General features: G+C 36.2%; 1 protein-coding gene across 6 annotated transcripts in view; it reads left to right on the forward strand.

Moving 5' to 3' along the window:
* Window positions 1-12,979, forward strand: part of Kmr (kramer) — a 278,588-nt gene that overhangs the window by 111,967 nt on the left and 153,642 nt on the right. The gene's annotated exons all lie outside the window — the stretch shown is intronic.

The raw sequence follows: 12,979 nt of genomic DNA on the forward strand, positions 1-12,979 counted from the left end.
TTTGGAAAGGAGTTTTGAATTCCAGGAATTTTTACAGTCGATTCCGCAATAATTGTGGAGCACCCACATAAATTTTACGAGTCCCAGGAAAATGATGTATCCTTTTCGCACTTTTTTCATGGTAGCCCAGACCATTTCCCAATGGTGTCATAATTATTTCCTACTATTCCAACAAAAACTACCAAGAAACGACACTCGCATACGGATTACGTGACTGCTTACGTAATTTTTACCGACTTTTTCTCTCTCCGTATATCTACAGACAAAAAAAACTAATGGCAAAATACGAGATTTAAAACTCAATTTACGTGATTTTTAAACACTTGAATTACGATTTTGAAAAGATGAATTACGATTTCAAAAAAAGAAAATTACAATTTTAATGACGTAAATTACGAGATCCGACCTCGTAAATTACGTTTTTTCGGGACGTAAAACACGAGGTCTAACTTCGTGATTTACGCTGCTTTCCTCGTCATTTACGAAATCTCAATCCCGTAAATCCTAAAAAAAATATTTACCAATATGAAATCGTTCCTTTCAGATGATTCTGAATATCTCCGATAGTTGGGGCCAGATGATTCAGAATCATCTAAAACGTAAAAATTTCATATTATCAAAAAAAATCTTTTTCTCGATTAGATTTACGATTTCATCAATCAAGGATTTTACGTGATTGATATCTGATGAATGACGAGGACAGAAGTGTAAATCACGAGATCGGATCTCGTAATTTACGTATTCAAAATCGCAGTTAATCTGGTATTTTACGATTAGTTTTTTCTGGGTACAACGTTGAGAGGGTCGAAATACCATCTCACAGTTTCATTCACCAAAACTAATTAACAAAGTCCGAGACAGTCTCCTGGTTAACGAACTCTTCTTACAATCAGTATTTTTGTGGTGTGTTTTTTGCATGGACGTTGTCTGTCACGAGAAATTTGCCCCGAAGACGTATAGTCCTGCAGGAGAGTGTGGAAAAAAGGGAATGTCAAGTGCAGGAGTAAATAAGAACGAATGGGACGAACGAAGGAATGGAAATAATTTGAGATGGTATTTTTTTTTTCTCCCATTTTCCAGTACTTCTACAAAAGTCTGGGTTGCAGGTGAGGCTTTTCAGAGAAAGCAGGTCTCTTCTTATCATTCTCTAGTGCACAACACAATAAGGTTTTACAGATTGAATCTAGTCTACCGCCACTGCTCGGTAAATTAGGCGACACGAGTGGATCCTCCTATAATTCTATATAACAAGCCCGGGTGGAGCAAAATTCAACGGTCCACTCACTTTATTGTGCTCGGATGAGTGAAAATAACCAGCGCAACTGGTGTATTTCTCAAGTGCAAATTACCCGACAAATTTTCGTTGAGATAGCGGAAAATTTTAGTCCTCGGTGAACAATATAAATTTGAAGCCAGTGGTACGGAAGGAGAAAAATAATCAAGAACTTCTCCAACGACTTGTTCCTGGTTCGTTATATTTATTTTCCGGCGGATTTTCGAATCATACGCTCGACCGCTGACGTAAAATCTTGGCCCATTAGGAAATTGATGGGAATTTCATGGGCAATTTCGGCCAAATGGTCGGATAAAATTGACAGTAACGTAAAATGTCACTCCATGAAACTTAATTACTTTGTTTATTAAGACTGCAGCTAAGTTCTTGTAGTATCGGGCTGATGTGACTTAATGGCCACGAGGTTATGGGGTTAATGAGTTCAATAAAGTCATTCGGCTATTTAGAATTGGAGAGGAAAACTAGAGGAAAGTCCAGGCTGAATGTAGACTCGATGCATCGATTTTTGGGAACGCTAGAGTGTTACAAAGATTTTTGGTAGAAATAAACTTTGAATATTTCGGTTACGATTTGGATGGATTGAGATTGACTGCACCGGGACGAATATTTTCAGAGGAGAAAAACCGAAATCGGTGTGATAGGTTTCAAGAAATTTGGGAAAATCGATTCAAAAACGGATGACAGATTCTAAAAAACGGCTGGAAGATTTCTGAGAAATTTCTGAAAAGTATGAGGTAACCATACGGTCACGGTTGAAAATCAAATATACTAGAATTAACCAATTAATTGAAATATCTGCTAGAATAATGTGGGTCTTGCGCATGTTCACGATTAATTAGCCCGTCAATTCGATCTTGTTATGTACTAGAAGTATCACAGAAACACGGAGTTATGATATTATCATTGTTTGTTATAAAATATTGACATGTTCTATGAAATGTCAGATAAATAAAAATGTCGAAAATCGGCATTTTAGTTAGTCGATAGCAAATTCCGAGTCATTCAAAACGGTGACAAGATCATCGCATAATGATGGTGATCATGATCGTTGTCCTCTTTTCGCAATCAGAAATGACGTTTTTATTATATGAATTAGGTCTCACTGTTTCTACATAAATTAGAATTATATTCTAACAATCAATTAAAAGCACTTCATAATTTAATCGAAAAAGTGGAAACCGATTTATCCCAGGAGAACAACAACTTTGATTTTAACAAGAAGAGCCCATTAAACAAATCAACATTAAATTCTAAAAAATTGTATTTGAAATAATGAGAAGCTGCGATGATGAACAATCCCTTAAAATAGCCTCTAAATAGTGCGAGGAGAAATGTTTAATTGCTCTTACATTTAGTATTTCCACATAAATCAACTAAATATATGTGAATTGAAAGTCTTCATTTGACAGAAGACCATCGAATGTGTTAAATAACTTCACCCAAAATCAGTGATACACCATTAGATGCAATTCAAGTGCCTTCTTCTTCCCCACATTACAAATTACCATGTCATTACAAGAACAATATCATAACTCCATTTTTTAATAATATTTTTATTCCATAACAACATTGATTTTCAGCGCTGCTGCGATAATTGTTCATAAACTCATTGTAGCTCTATTTACGTTGAGATATAATTTTTTAGAGCGGTTTTCTCTGTAGTTGAACCCACAGGAAATTATTATAACATGAATTTATCCAGTGCAGTGGATGATCTCATTTTTTTCCGGCCAGATGTTAAAATTATCCGGATATTACCGGCATTGCAGTGGTATTTGTCGAACCTCCCGGCAGTTTCATTTCCTCCGGAAATAGCCGACTGTACGAGTAGTGTAACAAAGCCAATCCTCCCCTGTGAGCCATGGGGTGGTATGAATTAGCAATGCACTTGCCACGCGTCTCTCATGATTATCCCCAGAGTCCTCTCTTCATGGCCGCGAGACATCGGGGTGAAAATTATAGGGACTAAAATTAGACAGCCAAGACTGTATCAGAATACTAAAACATGCGCACGGTTAATGTCGGTGACATTTTCAGCTCGGATTAATTATGTACCTTTATTCCCGACCCCGTGTTCTCTATCGGGTGGAAAGCCTTTATCATGTCGAGGTGATACGCAAACTGTTAATTCATACGCAAGTATGATGATTATCTCATTCAATATAGCGGAGGTAAAGTGAGGTTGATGATAGTGTTGTGTATGCTGGAGTGAAATGTCTGTGGTCGCCGATAACTCCAAATTGCCAGAGCAGAATTCACATTTCCCTGTTAATATCCTATTTTACTTCCGAATGAGCACATCCAGATGATTCTATTTTTAGAGTCTCTGAACTCACTTTGAAATGACGGAGAATTATGCAAAGAGAAAAAATACGAAGATTCATTATACGGAGAGAGATAGTAAGTAAAAAGTACGAGAAAAGAAATGTAAAAATTATGTATCCAAAGACACGGTAGGAGTTACCAAGCATTGGCAACAGGGCCAAGGTCGGCTGAGTCTAGACTGCTAAGGCTCCCATTTCCTAGGATGAATCTGGCTTCAACCAAACGTGATGCCAACCTAGGGCCAACGTTATTTCAATAGGTCACCTCGAAGTCTGATAGTGAGCCTAGTTCATAGCCTGGTTCGAGCTTGTTGCTAGCCTTGGAGCTTTCTAGAGTGGCTCTTGTTTCAGCCAATGGTCATACCAATGGAGTCATGAAATTATGGGAAAGATATTGGAGTCGATTATTTTTTATTTTTATTTTAAAAAAATCAACAATTGTCTTATGTTAATAGTTGATCAAGTTCAAGTTGATTAATTGAATCGACATCACCTGCGCGACTTAATGTATGCAATACGAAGTTTTTTACACATTATATTTAAGTGTTTCATAGTAGATTTTTATAACAATGTTATAAATGGAAAATAAAATAAATATGTGTTAATTTTTATTTTTAATCTATTTAATTCTAATGTCTGGTTGACACCAGCTTTTGGTTTAGATGAGATTGGATCAGGCCCGCTTTATGCTGGTGGACCTATGTTGGGCCTCACCCTTGGACCAAGCTGATCTTCCCAAACTTGGTCCAATTGTTAATTCCTACCTGAAATGTAATCCCTAAACGAAGTAAAATTTAATCAGTCCCCGTGGACTTTCCCAAACAAATGTCGCATAAATATTCTCTCTTCACCAGCTCGTCCAAGTCCTCAATAGATTAAAAATGAAGAATACAATTTAATTCAATTTTCTTCACACGAAAAAACGAAATAATGAAGGTGCCACATCAGCACGATTGCTTTGCTCTTATTAGTTTGATTGGAATCACCCGAATCATTAAAATTAATGCTGGGAAAAATGATTGCCTCATCCCCAAAATTAGGAATATAATAACAATGAAGTATAATCAATATAAATTGTCCCAATCTCCGGATTTTCCATCAATATCAAAAACACAGTAATGAACTTCAACGTTATTATTTCCTCCCATAGCAATTACCGGTTTACATCCTGCAACTTTCCTCCAACTCAAGTTTTGTTAAAAGGGTATCGATAACTTCATTACCACCCGCCAATCTACTTCACCTCCCGAAAGCTTTCCTCAAAGTTTAAAGGCACGCGAGATAGGCCATTATTGCCATACCTATCACTTGAAAATTCTCGAGGCTTCCGAAACTCCAACCTCCAGCCCTATTCCACTCATCCCTACAATTAACACCATTAGACTCGATAAACACAATCGTAATAACCCGGTTTGCCGAATTGGCATTCAATTTGATGGAAACTTCTAATTTATGAGCACAACTAACTCAATGACTGACATTCTCAAAAATTATGTTTGTGTACTGAGATCTAAATATTGAGCGAGCTTTTTGCTCTCGAATAGAAGCAGTGTGATTATGATTTTTTTTAATTAGCTAATTTTCACTGGCCATGCTTCCCCAGGTAGGAATTGATAATTGGATCAAGTCTGGTCCAGACTTGTGCTCCACATATTTGTGTTATTTTCCATTTATAACATTGTTATAAAAGTTATAAAGTTTTATGTTGCATAAGTGAAGTTGTGTAGGTGATGTCTATTTAATTAATCAAATTGAAATAAATCAACCATTAACATACGACAATTGGTGATGTTTTCAATAAAAATGAATAATAATGAACTCCAATGAATTCCCCATGATTTTATGACTTTATTGATATCCGACAAAAAAATATCGTCAAAAAAAAACCAATTGAAATTTATTCCCAGAATTATTCACCTATGGCCACTAAAAAGTCGACCCCTATCATTCCTTACTGATAATTAGTCATTACGATGAATGGCACATAGAGTTTTGATGATTAAATTGTTGCGCACTGAAAAATACAATTTTCCGACGATTAAAAAATTACACAATAAGTGACAAGAACCAATGATTTTATGTTAACAACAATATATATTACATAATTACAATATAATAATAACTTTTATGACATACAGTACATTGTTGCACTAGTGTTCTTATTATCATAATTTTTTTTTGTTTTTTGAATGAAAATATAGTATTTTCTTGAATATTGACTCAAGCCAGAGCCACCCTAGAAAATGTCAGGCTCGGAAGTTGAAAGTCAATCAAGCTTCACCCTATTGTCAATGCTTGGCAATTACCCTCGAACAAAAACTCTGCTTGGCAATCGAACTATTCGCCCTATTGCCTATAGGCAATAGCACAATGGGCAATGAATATCTTTAATATTTTATTTTTACGTGATTTGTTTATTAAGGACATCGATTATGACCACATGAATTCGGACGATTCCATTCGGACGCATATCACTAATACAATTGATAGGAAACAAAATAAACAAAAATAAAGGTTACATGTGGCAACCCTCATTTATTCAACAAATCTATCCCCAAACTTCATTATAATCCACAAAAAATTTCAGCATAGAAAGCTCTCAACTCCACAATATCCCACCCCTAACTTCATTTTCGTTCCAAAATCCATGAAAAATGCAACAGCATTCAACTGAACTGAAACCTAAAAAAACTAATGTTCTCTGTCATAAAATGAAGGAAATGAAAAATGTAAACATGGAATATTTCTCATTCGTCAAAACGCCACTAGAGATTGCACGCTCCCTTACTTGCATCGCACGAACTCTCACCCCTAAACCCCCAACCGCTCCAATTACTCCGTCGTTCTACCCTCAATCGTTGCGCACAATCCTAATTTCTGTGTCTCACCACAAACTTTCCGTTGAAAAACGAGGAAAAGATGGGCAAAAAACCGGCAACAAGATTAAAAAATAAAAAAAGGGGAAAAAAGAGAGGGGAAAAAGCAGAGTAATGCATGGAATAATGGAGCATGACCTGGTGTACGAGTATAGTGTAGAGAGGGAGTAGGAAAAAAGGATTTAGAGGAAGGACTACAACCGAGCTTCGTCCACGTCGCCATTAGTGCTTTTCCCTCGTGTATATCACCCTTAATTACGACGGGGTAATTTCTTTTCTCTCGCCCGTAGAAAATTGCTTCCGCTTATCTCTTACATATACTTATTTTTTTATATATCTTTTTTCCTCCTACCCTTAGACCTTATTTTTACATTTTTATTCTGTTAAATTTTGTTACCTCGCAATGTCTTTATTCTCATCGCCATTTGCATTGAAAATGCTGCAGTTTTATTTTTTTCTCCATTTTTTTACGGCATATAAAATGCATTCGGTGGAATGATAATGACGCGGTGAATGAGATGAGAGTTTTTGTTCGAGGGAAACGTGAAGTTTTCGGATTAAGATGATTTTTTTTAGGTTGTGTCGTTGCCATTTTGGGGGTTGGGGGATAGAGGGGGTTTGAAGTGATATTGGTTGGAATATTGTCGCAGTGTTACAGAACGCTGTGGAAAAAGTTCAGCACTTGCAGGTGTCAATTATGGGCGTACGGAGAGTCGTCAAAACTTGAATGAATGTCATTGAACATGATGAGTGCCGCCGTTAGAAACAAGCAGGCGGCCGGAGTTGTTCGACAGAAGTTATATGTTCGATACTTTACGCGCTATCCCCCCCAATTCGATTTCAAAAATTGAAAGATAAATATTCGCGATGTGTGTCAGTTGGGGTAATGACATTCGCCAGGGGCTTCAGAAGGATATATTTAACGTATTAGTTACATGAACTTCAACAAAACAATAAATTGTGTAACAACCACTCGACGGATTCTGCCCATCCGACATGTGATGATTTCATATCATAGAAACTATGATCGTCGCAAATTTCAATTTCATTTTTTATTCCAATTTTTCATCAAATTATTGAGTATAGAGGACTGAAAATATTTAAAAAAAAAAAACAAAAAACGGCAATATCTCGCAATTTTTGTACAAACGGTTATACATAATTTCATAGTCTTCTATGATGCCCACTGGAACGAGTATTTTGAAAAAAAAAATTGAAATCTGTTGAGTGGTTCATGAGATATTCAAGGAAATACATTCACGCAAAAGGTGTAACATCTCTGGAGCCGATCGCGCCTATCGAAAATAGCAGCCTTTTATGTTATGAGAGCTACAAGTGTATAAAATTTCACTTCGCCATCGATATTTTTAGGTAATTTATGATGTGCACAACGTGTATCGTGATAAAACGTACAAACGACGATATCTCGAAATTTTACCCGAAAAAATGTGAATATTTCGATTGATATAGATAGGACCTACGGAGAGCAGTATTTTGAAAAAAAAATTGAAATCCTTGCAGTAGTTTTTGCGATGTTGAGGAAAAGTTGTTTTATATGAGGAACTACTGGACCGCTTGAGTTGAAACGACGCATCAAAATCAAGTTCAATGATACCCATCATAAGTTGAAAATTCCGATTTTTATCTACAAATTTTACCGTATTTTTTGACAATTTTCTCAAAATTAATCTTCAAAATTGCGAATTTTCCCGCACACACACACAAACATGACATAATAAACATAGTTTGTTCGCTTTTTATAGCATTCTAGACAATTTGTAATGAACACTATAGAATCTAACCCCCAGTCAAATGCATATCTTCCATTCGAAGAGAGAAAAAGTTCCTATTAGTATTATTCTTCCTATTATTCTTTCTATCTATTAAGATTGTGGCTAATTAAAACAATGCCTGAAATCTATTTACATTCTTATATCATTCATTTCTGAGAAATTCTGATTTTTCTGCTCTTATCAGAACCAGATTCTATCGATACCACTCCACTAGGGAATTACATATAGCAATGAGATTCCTCTCTATCCGTCGTATCTTGTTTGGATTTCCAATTTTTTTCTGTTTCTGGATGCTCTCATACATATTTATTCGATCCGCCTCATTTTCTTTGATATGTGCGAAGCCCTGTAATAATAATTCCGATGCGGAAAAATATAGCTGAGATGCAAGTGCTATGACATGAATACAAATTTGATAGAAATGGTCTTTGATGAGAAATGAAATTTATTCGGAGGAAAGGGAATATATAATTCACTGGCTTTATGTTCAGGTTTCTGTAAATAATAAATGCAATAAGATAGACGATCCCGACTCCTCGTTAATTAACGACAAAATTAGTTCCATAAAATTAGGGTAATTTTTTAAATTAATCATATCTAGAGATATTTGACCGAGAAAGCTCCCAGTAGAATCCTAGCTAACATATTGAGTCGAAGGAGCTCAGACGGTTTTTATAACAAACTGTTAAAGAGTTCAGAAATATTCATCTTCACTATGTGCTCTCAAGCTTTAAAAACCACCCCAAGACAACTCCACTGGATTTTACTTTCTGTTGATCAGAGGAATTCTAATCACTCATTACATTCACCCTCTCCCCCATATTTTGAGTGTAGCCATTCCACAATAATTTGATTACTCTTCAGTTTGTTAGACAAAGAATTTGGTGAAATCGTTCGTAGAGAGAGTCGACAAAGAATTGACGAATAAAAAAAACTACAAGTCTAGTTAATTGTTGAAATTATGGAGCATGGAGGTATTACTGAAAATCCTCCATAGTAAACCCTTTTAGTAATATTTTATTCGGAAATTTTCCGCCATCTTTAAGAGCTTGAGCGGACATATTAATAATAAATGTTTCTGTGCAGCTTGATCTATGTGTGGTAGATAATAAAGCGGTCTGAAAGTTAATTCGTTATTGATTTTACCACTAAAAATCCAATATACTTGAGCTAAGCATCTACATTACACGTAAATCAAGCATAACACTTGAATACTTGAAGTATAATACTTGAGAATACTTGAAATAAAGTATATGTATACTTGATTTAAGCATACTATACACTTGGTTTAAATATTAAGGATTCAAGTATATATTATACTCGATGTAAGTATTAATTCGAATCAAGTACCAAGTATACTTAAGTCAAACATCCCAGGTAGGAAAAAACGAATGGGCCAACCTTGGTACAAGCACGGCCGCCGAGCTGCCGTAGCTCGGCACCCGGGCTCCAGCCAAACTCGCGCCGAACTTGGCTAGACCCTGGGATGATAACACGGGGCCAGGCCTGGGACCGAACTTTGGCCAGACTTCGGTCGCCGTACTTTGGCCGCACTCTGGGCTTACCATTCGGCCCGAAATTGGCCCAGGCCTGTTGCCGAACTTTGGCCGCACTCTGGGCTTACCATTCGGCCCGAAATTGGCCCAGACCTATTGCCGAACTTTGGCCGCATTCTGGGCTGACCATTCGGCCCGAAATTGGCCCAGATTTACGACCAGAGCTGTGGCCAGGCTCCAACCGTTGCCTGTATTGGGTTCAGAATCACCAATAAATATATGAACGGTATATCTGATAAGCAGACATGTATTTATTACCTTCAACATTATACAGAAAACAGTTTTATTATGTGACAAAACTTATATTTAAATTTATTAAATCTATTGACAAAAAAACTCAGCCAATCAAAAACTTTTTTCCTCCTATCGACATAGTACATGTTTTCATCCGATTTTGGTTGAACAGTTAAAGATATGCAGTGTTTGTATCTCCAATTTTCATGAAAGATAATCACAACTATGAGATTTTTCCGCGAACAGAATATGAAAACTCAAAAAAATGATTGCAGGTATAAATTGTAGAAAAATCTTTTGTGGATTATTTTCATCCGCTTTTAAAATAAATAATCTACGTAGATCATTTGAATCCGAAATTTAATACGACATACCATATTAAGTCTTAATAAACTCTCTCTTACAATCTAATAATATTAGCAGTCAGTCTTCAGAATTCGAAGATTGTATTAACAAAATATCCAACAAAATAACGCACCAATGTTATTTTTTAAATTAGTAGTTTAGAATTGATAAATTATCGTGCTTCAATTCAAGCATGAAAACAGTCATTATAATAGCAATATTATGGATAATTTATTCCGCTATGGATGATAAGAATTAATTCTTATATCCATAGACAATTGCTGATACGAATTATCCTGATAAGAATTATTTTTTCATCTCGGAAAGACGTCCTTTTTTTACAATAATGTCTTCTCCATCTGCAACTCCGGAACACAGAATGATATTTAGTTGCATTGATTGTGTGCTAGTTCTATATAATATTGCTTATTATATTCACTCTTTCAAACAAACTTAGAAATATAAAAAAGTCTTGGATAGGATTACATATAACTAATTAATTTCAACCCTTAAATTTGAAATCTTTGGGGAATATGGACGCAGTCCGATTGTGAAACTTCAACCTTATAAATATTATTTGACTTGAATCACCAAATACTGAAAACAGCTCTCAATGGCTGAAATTACTTTCATTAGAATTTTTCTTAAAAATTAAAAATCCACTTATTATTTTTCCCTTTAAACTTTTGGACATAATATTTAATCCCTGAACCAACAACGGATATTTATTCCCGTGATCTAACTTATGAGGAAATGACATAGAAAATACTTTATTATGCTAAGATACATCACATTTTCCAATTGTTATTTCCATCTTCTGGATTTCCGACCTCGCCAGGAGAAATATAATAAATATAATTAATACTTCAATGACAGCCGAATACTAAACAATATTCATATATTAATATATATTCTGCCCAATGAAACGCCTCGCGATAAAAATATATTGATAATATAAACTTTTCCTATTAATCGTACCTTTTATCAAGAATATCACAACTAATACAATTACGAAAATGAACTAATGGAGTCATATTAACACAGTGATTTTACAATTCCATTTATCCCGGAAAAATGAAGTATTATCGATTGGTATCGGTTGGTTGGTTGGTTGGTTGGAGCTGCCGTGTAGTCTTGGGTATTGATGTGTAACCTTCACTTCTTAAAATGGCTAACAATTCATCGATTGCTTCTGCTGTTGTAGCTCTTCTGAATTTCACTGCCCATTGATTAATTTTTTGCTCCATTCCCCGCGGTTCCAATTTGTCCAGAGTTTGTGTATTCTTGTCTCCAATGCTGTCAGTGAATACTTTGTTGAAATCATTGTCAATGTCATCTGAATCACCATCACAACCTGAGCCCCCAAGAATTGGTTCATCCCTGTCTCCAACGCTGCTATTGGATTCACTGATGCAATCATTAAGATGCTTATACGAGCCACAATCACCATCACCACCCGACCAACTATCACCACAAGCACTAGCATTATCATCGAGATGTCGAACATCGACATCTCCACTAATTTGATCCACAATAGATCCACTACGGATAGTTATTTCATTGGCTGTTGGCAAACTAACCTCTTCCTCATCGGCATTATTGCGTTCACTGTAATCCGGAGTTTTTTCTTTAGCGCCTTCTACGTTTACAGATTCTTTTTTCTTCAGTTGATGAAAATGTCTGTATTTTTTAACCCGTGAATATGAACTCTGAGACATATTACAATAGTAAAAGAGTAATATTAAAATAATAAATTGCCGCACACGACACTCATGTCTACTGCCACAATCAGACTACTCAACACGCCATCTTACGGGCTGTTGTCATAGAATGTGTGGTATACGGTGATATCCACGCATATTTTCCCCTGAAATAGTATGTTCAGAAGAAATAATGGTACCTTCGGAAGAAGGAGAATCAAAGGACGAAAAATTTAGTGAAGGAACATTCCCCATGAGAATTCAATTTTTGGAATGCTGTTCCATATGGGACCCAAGCCTGGCAAACCATGCCCCTTGTCTGCCTGGCCATGTCTCGGGGCAAGCTTGGTGACCCAAGCCTGGCAAGCCATGCTCTTTACCAGTCTGGCCATACCTCGGGTCAAGCGTGGTTGCCCAAGCCCGGCAAACCGTGCTCTTTGCCAGTCTGGCCATACCACGGGCCAAGCTTAGTGACCCAAGCCTGGCAAGCCATGCTCTTTGCCGGTCTGGCCATGCCTCGGGCCAAGCTTGGTGGCCCAGATCTGGCAAGCCAGTCTCGTGCCAGACCTGGCCCGTTTCGTGGACATTGGCATTTCCTACCTGGGATACTTTAAGTATTCAAGTCTCATAATTTACTCAAGTATATTATACTTGATATCTACTACACAAGTTCCACTGGGGTTAAATAGTACGTCCTATGTATTACAAATATTTATTACTCCCACAATAATTATCAAGCAATATATTATTGTTGTCATGATCATTAATACCTCCAGTACATATACACATATAAACACCAATGGAACTACTAATATATTGAATTTAACTCCATAATCGCGTATAATATGCTTGTGTAT

The sequence above is a fragment of the Diachasmimorpha longicaudata genome, chromosome 1 (assembly GCF_034640455.1).
Source record: "Diachasmimorpha longicaudata isolate KC_UGA_2023 chromosome 1, iyDiaLong2, whole genome shotgun sequence".
Classification (NCBI taxonomy): domain Eukaryota; kingdom Metazoa; phylum Arthropoda; class Insecta; order Hymenoptera; family Braconidae; genus Diachasmimorpha; species Diachasmimorpha longicaudata.